Here is a 10,418-nt window from a genome sequence, read left to right on the forward strand (position 1 = left end):
CCTTGAAGCCAGTGAGGCCTCAATGTGAAACTGTCTCGAGAACGAACCCCTCCCACTGACGTCATCTGAAGTTGGTGCTTGGAGTTGAAGTTGGCTCCGAGGAGGAGGAAGCGCGTGCCTGCTCAGGCAGCTCAGGAGGTGGAGCGCGCAGTGTGAGACTGAGGGGTGTGACCAAGGCTGCGCGTGCAGCGAGAGACCGGTGCAGAGGGGCGAGAGGGAATATGGTGCTGACAGGCCAGCACGTGCACAGTGTGAGGGCGCGCGACCACGGGGTACGCGGCCGGGAGCAAGGCACCAGCCGGGAGCTGACATGGTACCGTAGGGGAGCGCGCGGAGAGTGACCACTGACCGACAGGCTGCGCGCTGGGTAGGAGGTGGCAAGATTGCGACTGACAAGAGGATCCACCCGGATCCGGCAGGGTAGAGGTATTCACAGAGACGGTGTCCCGGCTGACTCTTTCCTCGTTCTTAACGGCCTCCAGCTTCATCTTCACTGTCCCGAACAGCTCCCTCGCTGCCTACCCTGAACTGAGCTATAGACTTTCTTTTCAATGCCCCCTGCATGCCGGGACCCTTCAGCTTCGCAGGCCAACCATCAAGGGCTTGACCACACTCGGCACCCTCCTCTGGAGAACTCTAACCGTCAAAGACTCTTTTAGCCCTCTTAAAGTTCTTCCATATCCCCCCTTCCCCACCACCACTTTTCCAATAGTTCCTATACCGACAGCCCCACATCACCTCGCGAATTACAGCAGGGCTACCCCGCCCGAATTCTTCATCTCAACGCCCCGGAGTTGCTCCTTGTAGCATCTTATACGAGAGCACTCGACCCTGCAACTGCCTTTCCAAGAACTTCTTCCGCGAAGCTGCCCTTCCAAGAACTGCTCCCACATAGCCACTGCTTCGTCAAACTGTCACGTTTCCCGCAACCTGGACTATCCATCAGTGCCACTCAGTGCCTATCTTGGGTACACCCTCCCAACCTTTAAGTAAGATGGCAATCTTGCCTTTCCAATAACTGGCCCCACAACTACTGTTTCAAACCAACTGTCCTCTCCCAATTTCGACCATCGGAGGTCGAAGACACCATCGGATTTCCCCCATCCTTCTCACAGCTTGCAGACCCCTATTACATCTTACATATTTTTGGCTTTCAGAGTATCCTGGAGAGAGACTACACATGAGTACCAGTACTCTCTTTGGCCATAGAGAAATGACGGTACTTAAAGGCATAGAAATAATAACTGGCCTATTTAAAGTACTGGGCAGAACACTAATACTACCTTGCAAAGTTTAGTTATACGTGAGGTATTCAGATTTGTAATGCATCTACTGTAGAGATGTGCGTGTAACTTAAAAGTCACCGGTTAAAATTCTTGGGGGTTTGTCTTAGCCTTTCATCCTTCTGAGGTTGATAAAATGAGTATCATTGAACTAGGTAATATTTATTATCTGTTATCAGCGCCTAAGGACCAGACAACAGGTAGAGCGCACTGCATAATTGTAGTAATTTATTTATGTTATTATTAATATAGTGATGGGTATGCCAACTCATTCTTAACCGCTACAGATATACATCCTAATACTGAAAGTTTTTTTCTTAGCACTTTCAATTTTTTACACAAAAAGGTCACATAATTTGGTCATGCAGAACAAGTTAATATTAGAAATTAATAACTTAGCCGCACACAACAAGGTCATTATTTGTTATACATTTAGGAGGGAAACTGCCACAGGACCCCTGTACTACATTCGGGATACTCAATTTTCTGCCTTTATATCATAGGTGTGCCCAGCACATTCTTTCATTAAGATTACCTTGAAATATGTTCCAGTATTACCATCTAATGATCACTTTACACAAAAATAAAATATAATGTTATTGTTGTATTTAGCTCATCTGGGAGCCAATAGACTAAAATAATTTGATTGGGATGCAAAAGTTGCCATGATTGGCAACTTTGATGAAGTGATGATACACGTGGACATGCGTCTTATCTAATGTGACGTCTATCATTTAATCGCCTACTGCAAAAATGTATTACAAATCTAAAAACGCCAACCTGAACAAAATGTAAGCAAAACAAGCATTTACAATGCAATGGTCTCGGCATTATTAAAGGTAGAGCTATTGGCATTGCTCATTACTTTTTTTTTTTAAATCATAAATAAATGGCATTGTCATTTACAATGTCAATAGCTTAATCGCTCGCAAATGCATGACCTATTGGCAATGTATATGACAATGCCATTTATTTATGATTTAAAAAAAAAAAGTCACGAGCAATGCCAATAGTTCTCCCGTCAATAATGCCGAGACCATTGCATTGTAAATGCTTGTTTTGTATTGGCTTCATGTTGAGTTATTGAGCTATCAAGCTCATTGTAATGTACCTGCACTGTTGCGAGTAGTGCAGAAACCTCAGAAGATTGCAAGTGCATCTCCAGCACCCCCAAATGTAAGTGTTACTCTCTATTGAAGAATAACAAATATCCAGAAACATGCCTAGCTGCTTCGCTGTGGCCGGAATTTCCCCATGGTGCGAAGGAATTCCACTTGTGCGCGGTTCGGAGGCCCCTGCACACGCCAACTGTGACATCAGATGGTTGGGGGCTGTCCGACGCATGGAAGAGGCTAGAGACGCACAGCACTGGCTGCGCCAACAATAGTTAATTTGGCAAAGACAAATTAAAGCTGGTGTTATTATGCACTGCATTTACCACTATGCATCTGGGCAAATTGTGTACTAGTATTCCAGGCAGTGTCCTCTGTCCTGTCTTTTTTGTATCTTACATTTATTCAGAATATGTAAAATGTCTAGCTCAATAACAAGTAATTTTTCTGGAAATAACTGCTATAACTGAATGTTTTTACTACTTCCTTTGTTTCTATTTACAGTCAGATGGAGCAGCTGATAGCTTCACGCTCCCTTCACCCCACTCACTAAAGATGAAGGCTGGCTGCAGTTTTATGGCATGCTGCCCTTCCTGCTAAAACGAGGTATAAAGGCAGACGGAAATCTGGTTTGATCTCCTGTAATCACAGGAGGCGCTTGTCTGTTTGCTGAAATGTAAATTCCAAAAATAGGCTGTCTCAATTACTGTGAATTTATCAAGGGCAACTCAAGAAGACAAGAAAAAAAATGTATCTGAAAATTCCAGCTCCTATCCCCATACTGAGGTTCAGTCAGTCCATTTCCCAGCTGTAAATCCTTAGTGGCACGTTAAAGTGAGCCATGAACAGACCAATCCTACAGAAGATGTAATTGCAAAAGAAATTATTGTACTTAATATTCCTTCAATGTCCAAAGGTTTTTGGGAGAACGACAATAAATAGTTTTCAAACATTTCTGTACACATGAGAAATAATCTGGTATGGATCTCACAAAGCCAGCCTCGCCCATTCATTCATTTGTTCCCGTTCCGTTCAAAGATGTACATGGAGGCCCCTTTCTATGACTTGTACTAAAGTCGAGCAACATGATCATTTCGCTGTGGACTACAATTGCGGTGCCTTGCATTGTTTCATAAAGTGGAAAGCAGTTCTGCAGCAACATCTAAATACAGTCCGGAACTAAGCGCGGTTTTGCTAGTTATCAAGGACAAAATAAACAACGAAAGCAAGGGAAGCTATATGTTGGGAAAACAAAATCCTTAGAAAAATGCCAACAATGAAGTGCGTTTCAGAGGAAAAACTATACAAAAAGTGGAGGAATGCCATAAAAAGAACACTTATTGGACGCAACGTCACACACTCCTTCCGAAAACTATTTGCTAAAAAAAATTGCTATTCGTATTCTTAACAAAACACACTTATCTATTTCATAAGTAACTGACTTAAACCATCCCGTAGCAGCACTCAATGTTATGTCATGGGATGTTCCTTTAAATCCTTTCACTGACTTTAGTCCCCCTCGGAAAAAAAAGAAAATTGAAGTTTCATGCGCTAGGCAGCCGAGCTGAGAGTCCTCGGTGTGTTTTTTTCATGTTCGGTAAACAAAACCTTGAATGGAGGGAGGGCGTTTAGCAGACAATTAACTCCCCCTGAGCCCAGCACACAATCGTGTTGTCCTGAAGTTTCCCAGCAGACACCAGATAGCCCCTGGATAGCCGCTAAATGGCTGCCCGGTAGACGTCGTCGCTGATTGCATGTTTGCAGACCTTGCCTCCGTGTTTATGGTCTTGTATTTATCAGCTGGGACATTACCTAACCTAACCAAGCACAACGAGAAGGGGGGGGGGGGTGGTATGCGGGCGGGCAGCACAACCTTTCTCCAGCGGCGGTCGGGGGAAATGGCAAAACAAAAGGGCCGGCAAAAAAAAAAGAAGTAAACGCCCACCTCCGAATGACGACGAAAAAGGGGCGGGACTTAAAAAAAGAGGCAGAAACGCCCACGGATCGCATCAAGGCGGGGAAAATAGTAATTGACACACATCTCTTCCAATGGCTAGCCTCTATTTACGAAGCTAGCCAATGGAAGAGAGGTGAAATAAAGCCCCACTGTTGAAATCATTAAATCTTCGGCTCCGCCCCCAGCTTCGCTGAGGGACGATAGCCTCGACCTAAAAACGGAGAGGTTGATTAGCTTAGGCAGAGAACGCCGGTTTGGTTCAGAAAAAAATTTGCTCAGTTGTTAAATACTGCTGCAATGTCTACTCTCAAATGACCACGTGGTGGCAGCAAAGCTGAGGGTTGCACTGCAGGAAATAAAGGCAAGCTGCCCGGAAATACGGCATTTTTAGAGGGAAGTTGTCTTGCTTGCCTGTCTGGCAAACTTATTCCAGTGGCGGACTGCTGGTAGGCGCTCGCTCCCTGCTTAGACCCGACTCAGCCGAAGTCACCCAATTTGGAAAGAAAATTATTAGCTTTAATTTGGCTCTAAAATTTCGGCCAGCTCAATGCGAGTCAATGTCGAACATAAATCTGCTGATTATATTTTTTTGAAATCTCCCTTTTTTTTTCTTGTTTCCAGATGTCAGTATACGTGGAAATGCTTTGCGCAGAGACACCCACACAAAATAAGCCCGGGCACCAAATTAAAAGTAGCCCAATTTGCGAGTCAGAGAGTTAAACAAGCACTGGCAATACCAATAGGTCTGGCTTTAAAGGAATGTTGTATGCTGTAAAAAGTTTGCAGCCTACAGGCAGCAGCAACACGTGGCCGGAGTCTAACGAATAACTCACAGCACTGGCTCACATGCAGTATATTTGTCGGCAAAGGCCCGAGCGATCATCTGCCTGTTTATTTATCTCCTCAGCAGTAGCGGTCGCCAGTAGGAGTTACTGCAGGGCGGTGACGTGGGCAGGGGGAGGGGTAGTAATGTATGGATTACGGAGTTTAACATGTAAGTAAGCATTTAAATAAATATAATGAATTTTGTTGCGCGCACTGCATCACCAAATGTGATGCAGTGCGCGCAACGAAATTAGTTTTATTTATTTGTCGTTGCATCATCGAAGAAGCGTGTCGCCACTGCATGGGTCGGCGTCGCATCACCGGAGAAGCGTGTCTCCGTTGCAGATGTGTGTCATCGCATCACTGGAGAAGCGTGTCACAACCGCCAGGGTCGCCGTCGCATCACCAGAGAAGCATGTTGCAGGGCCTGTTGCAGCTCCAAAGTTACAGAGTCGCCACATGGCCACCGGGCGTGCACGCATCGTCTTCATGTCATCGCATCAAGGGCGCCATCTTCTCACATCGCGCCGGATCATTGCATCGCATTAAGGCTCCATCTTGTCACATCACAACCGGGCCGCACCACAAGATCGTCACATCACCTCCTCTCCGGTAAGGAACAGACGCATCGCCTACTTTGCACAAGCACTGAGGAACAGATGCATGGCCTCCCCCGAAGCAAGGAACAGATGCATCGTTCTCCCTGCGAACCTTTTGTTTATCGTGCGTGACGCATCCAAAGGTACTTTGTGGGAAACGTGTCACATTTACCATCTAAAGTGAACTGAGTTATTACTACCATCTTAAAGTCATTTTCTTAATACTGTATTGTGGATTTTTGTCGGTTGGGTCTTGTGTTAAGTCTATATAAAGACTAATTATTTTTATAAAACCTGTGTTGTGTCCATCTGTAGTGTTTTCACTGTATTACTGTATGTGTTTACAAATGCTTTATACACTGCCTCTGAGATAAGCATTCCTTCTTGTGCCAAGCTACCACAGTGTTGAGCAGGGGTTATTTTAGGAGTGTAGCCCCCTTACTCTGACTAGAAGCAAGGGTCCCTATTTGGACAAAGGTGCAAGCCATTGCCAACTAGAGACCCCCAGTTCTAACACTCCGTTATATAATTATATAGTAGTACTCTTCTTGCACTGTCATCCTGCCCTTAGTGCAGCTTATTCAGATGTTTGGGGCCCGATTATGACGTCAGGTGGATCACCACTGACAAGCAGTTGGTGGGGGTCCGTCTGACATCTGAGGCTGCGTTCCGACGGCCGCATAATGAAGTGGTCGGTGGAAGCACAGCAGGAGGAAGGACCGACTGATGTCTCAGACAGGCTCAAGGAGCTCTTCGGAGCGTCGGTCAGAGCATAATCCCTACAATGACGTTGGTGCCTGTGGAGGCACCGCCTTAGGGATTGCAATGTCCCTCTTCCCTCTGCCTTTACATGGCAGTCCGATCGCTATGTAAAATCAGATGGAATGGGACTTTGGGGTTCCCTAGCAGGGCCCCCATGGGCCTCTGCTACGGGGCCAAGTGGCACAAGTGGTGCCCCCCTAAACACCCATGCACTGTGTGTCAGATGCCACATGGTACCTGGCACACGTTGCATGGATGTTTCAAAACATGCCTATTTCAATTGTGGTATGTGCTGCAGCCCTTTTCCGGACCATTGAAAAAGGCATGTTTCTGACTGCCTTCCCGGCGGTCGGATCATAATGAGTCGGGTGGAGCTGCCAACTACATGTTGGGCAGTCTCCATCCTGATACGATGGCGGTCGGACACTTGTTTGACTATGATCTCAGATCAGTCGTGCCGACCCACTGAATTTAAGCATATTACTATGCGGAGGAAAAGAAAGTAACCAGGATTCCCCCAGTAACGGCGAGTGAAGACGGAAGAGCCCAGCGCCAAATCCCTGCCCGGCGGCGGGCGCAGGAAATGTGGCATACAAAAAACCGCCTTCCCTGCGTTGCTCAGGGAGCCCAAGTCCTTCTGATCGAGGCTCACCCTGCAGACAGTGTTCGGCCGGTAGCGGCCCCGGCATGCCGGGATCGGGTCTTCTCGGAGTCGGGTTGCTTTGGAATGCAGCCCAATGCGGGTGGTAAACTCCATTTAGGGCTAAATAGGGGTGCAAGACCGATAGCCAACAAGTACCGTAAGGGAAAGTTAAAAAGAAATTTGAAGAGAAAGTTCAAGAGGGCGTGAAACCGTCAAGAGGTAAACGGGTGGGGTTAGTACAGTCTGCCCAGAAGATTCAACACGGCGGGAAGGTCGGTGGTCCTGGAGTTCTGGATCCCCACCGCAGGACCGGCGCCCGGATCCTACCTGGCCCCCACAGGGTTCATTTCCATTGCAGTGATGCGCCACAACCAGCTCCGGTTCGGCTGGGAAGGCTTCGGGGTGGCAGGTGGCCCTCTGCTCAGGTCCACGGGGCCAAGGCAGATTCTACTGCCTCCGCAGCCTCCCCTGGGCACCCGCTCCCGGCCGCCCCTCAGAGTGCGCCAGGGTGGGGAAGGGGGATGGGCCCCTGCTTCTGGTGTGACTGTCTACTGGGGCGGACTATGCACAGTACGCCCTGACTGCGTCATGCCGCTGGACGGGAAGGCCCGCCCTGGCTGCCAGGGGTCTTCAGTGATGTTGTTTACCCACCTGACCCGTCTTGAAACACGGACGCTCATCAGACCCCAGAAAATGTGTTGGTTGATATAGACAGCAGGACGGTGGCCATGGAAGTCATAATCCGCTAAGGAGTGTGTAATAGCTCACCTGCTGAATCAACTAGCCCTGAAAATGGGTGGTGCTGAAGTGTCGGGCCCATACCCGGTGTTGCCGGTGCTGAGACCAGCGGGGGCTAAGCCGCGATGAGTAGGATGGCCGCTGTGGTGCGCACGAAAGCCCGGGGTGAGAACCCGGTTGGAGCCACCACAGGTGCAGATCTTAGTGGTAGTAGCAAATATTCAAACGAGAACTTTGAAGGCCGAAGTGGTGAAGGGTTCCATGTGAACAGCAGTTGAACATGGGTCAGTCGGTCCTAAGAGATGGGCGAGGGCCGTTCGCAAGGGACAGGAGATGGCCTCCGTTGCCCTTGGATGATCGAAACGGAGTTGAGTTCAGATCCCCGATCCCGGAGTGGTGGAAACAGGCACCCTCGCAGTGTCCTGTGCGGTAACGCAAATGATCCCGGAGAAGCCCGAAGGAGCCCCAAGAGAGTTCTCTCTTCTTTTTGAAGGGTAGGGTGCCCTAAGCCTTGGAAAGCGTCACGATTCCGGTGGCGTCCATTGAACTCTCGCTGGTCCTTGAAAATCTGGGGTAGGTGGTGTAAATCTTGCGCCGGGCCGTACCCATATCTGCAGCAGGTCTCCAAAGTGAACAGCCTCTGGCATGTTGTAGCAGTGTAGGTAGGGGAAGTCAGCAAGTCAGATCCGTAACTTCGGGATAAGGATTGGCTCTAAGGGCTGGGTCGGTCCGGCTGGGGCGCGAAGAGTGGCTGGGCGTGCACCGCGGCTGGACGAGGTGCTCCCCTCCGGGGCGGCAGCGACTCTGTACGCCAGCCGGGCCCTTCCTGTGGATTGCCCCAGCTGCGGTGGTTGCCTCTCCCCGTGCCCCCTCCCCGGGGCATAGGGCCAGCGTTATGCCTTGGCCAGCACCTAGCAGCTGACTTAGAACTGGTGCCGACCAGGGAAATCCGACTATTTAATTAAAACAGCGCATTGCAAAGGCCCCAGGCGGGTGTGGACGCGATGTGATTTCTGCCCAGTGCTCTAAAAGTCAAAGTGAAGAAATTCAATGAAGCGCACGTAAACGGCGGGAATAACTATGACTCTCTTAAGGTAGCCAAATGCCTCGTCATCTAATTAGTGACTTGCATGAATGGATGAACGAGATTACCACTGTCCCTACCTACTATCTAGCGAAAACCACAGCCAAGGGAATGGACTTGGCAGAATCAGCGGGGAAGGAAGTGCGCTGATCTTGACTCTAGTCTGGCACTGTGAAGAGACTTGAGAGGTGTAGGATAAGTGGGAGGCCCTCGGGCCGCCAGTGAAATACCACTACTTTTATCATTTTTGCACTTACCCGATGAGGCTGGGAGGTGAGCCCCATGGGGCTCTTGCTTCTGGCGCGACCCGCTCTAGGGACAGTGGTAGGTGGGGAGTCTGACTGGGCAGTACACCTGTCAAACTATAACGCTGGTGTCCTAAGGCGAACTCAGGGAGGACAGAAACCTCCAGCGGAGCAGAAGGGCAAAAGCTCGCTTCTGTATTCTGTATGAATACAGAAAGTGAAAACGGGGCCTCCCGATCCTTCTGACTTTTTGGGTTTCAAGCAGAAGGTGTCAGAAAAGGTACCACAGGGCTAACTGGCTTTCAAGCATTCATAGCGACGTCGCTTTTTGATCCTTTGATGTTGGCTCTTCCTATCATTGTGAAGCAGGATTCACCAAGCTTTGGATTGTTCACCCACTAATAGGGAACGTGAGCTGGGTTTAGACCGTTGTGAGACAGGTTCATTTTCTCCTACTGATAATATGTTATTGCAATAATAATCCCACTCAGTACGGGAGGAACCACAGGTTCAAACATTTGCTATATGTGTTTGGTTGAGGAGCCAATGTGGCAAAGCTACAATCTGTGGGATTATGACTGAACACCTCTAAGTCAAAATCCACCCTAAACCGTAACGATACCGCAGTGCGTGAAGCCACGGTTGGCCTGGGATAGCTGGCCTCTCTCGGGGGGCCGGTGTGTAGAGCCGCTCACTTGGGGACCGGAGCGCAGACGGAAGGGGGCCGTCTCCATCGCCCTTAGTGCACTGCATGTTCGTGGGGCACTCAGTGCAAAATCATTCGTAGATTACCTGATTCGGGGACAGGGTTTCGTAAGTAGCAGGCCAGCCACCTTGCTGCGATCTATTGAAAGTCATCCTCTGAGCCAAGCTTTTGTCTTTCCGTGTGTGTGGGGGTGCCCGCGGATGCCTTCCTCCACCACACCCAGGGGTGGGTCCCTCTGCTGACGGGGTGGTAGGAGGGATGAAGAGGGGGCGATGCTGGCCTGTGGGAGGCCGCCTCCACCATGCGCCCTCCAACACGGGGGCCTCCCCCTCCCCTTCCTGCCTCATCAGGGTACAGTGATGGGGGTCACTATCCCTTGCGGGTCAGCAGGGTGACCAGATGGCCTGGGCCAGCCAGCCCCCCCTTTCCACTGCTGCCTCGCAAGTCGAGCAGGGAGGAGAGCA

General features: G+C 49.4%; 1 pseudogene; it reads left to right on the forward strand.

The window, feature by feature from the left end:
• The first annotated feature begins 6,976 nt into the window (after nt 1-6,976).
• On the forward strand, nt 6,977-10,126 carry LOC144756700 (28S ribosomal RNA; annotated as a pseudogene).
• Nucleotides 10,127-10,418: the final 292 nt, after the last annotated feature.

This window comes from Lissotriton helveticus, chromosome 5_1, assembly GCF_964261635.1.
Source record: "Lissotriton helveticus chromosome 5_1, aLisHel1.1, whole genome shotgun sequence".
In the NCBI taxonomy this organism is placed as follows: Eukaryota; Metazoa; Chordata; class Amphibia; order Caudata; family Salamandridae; genus Lissotriton; species Lissotriton helveticus.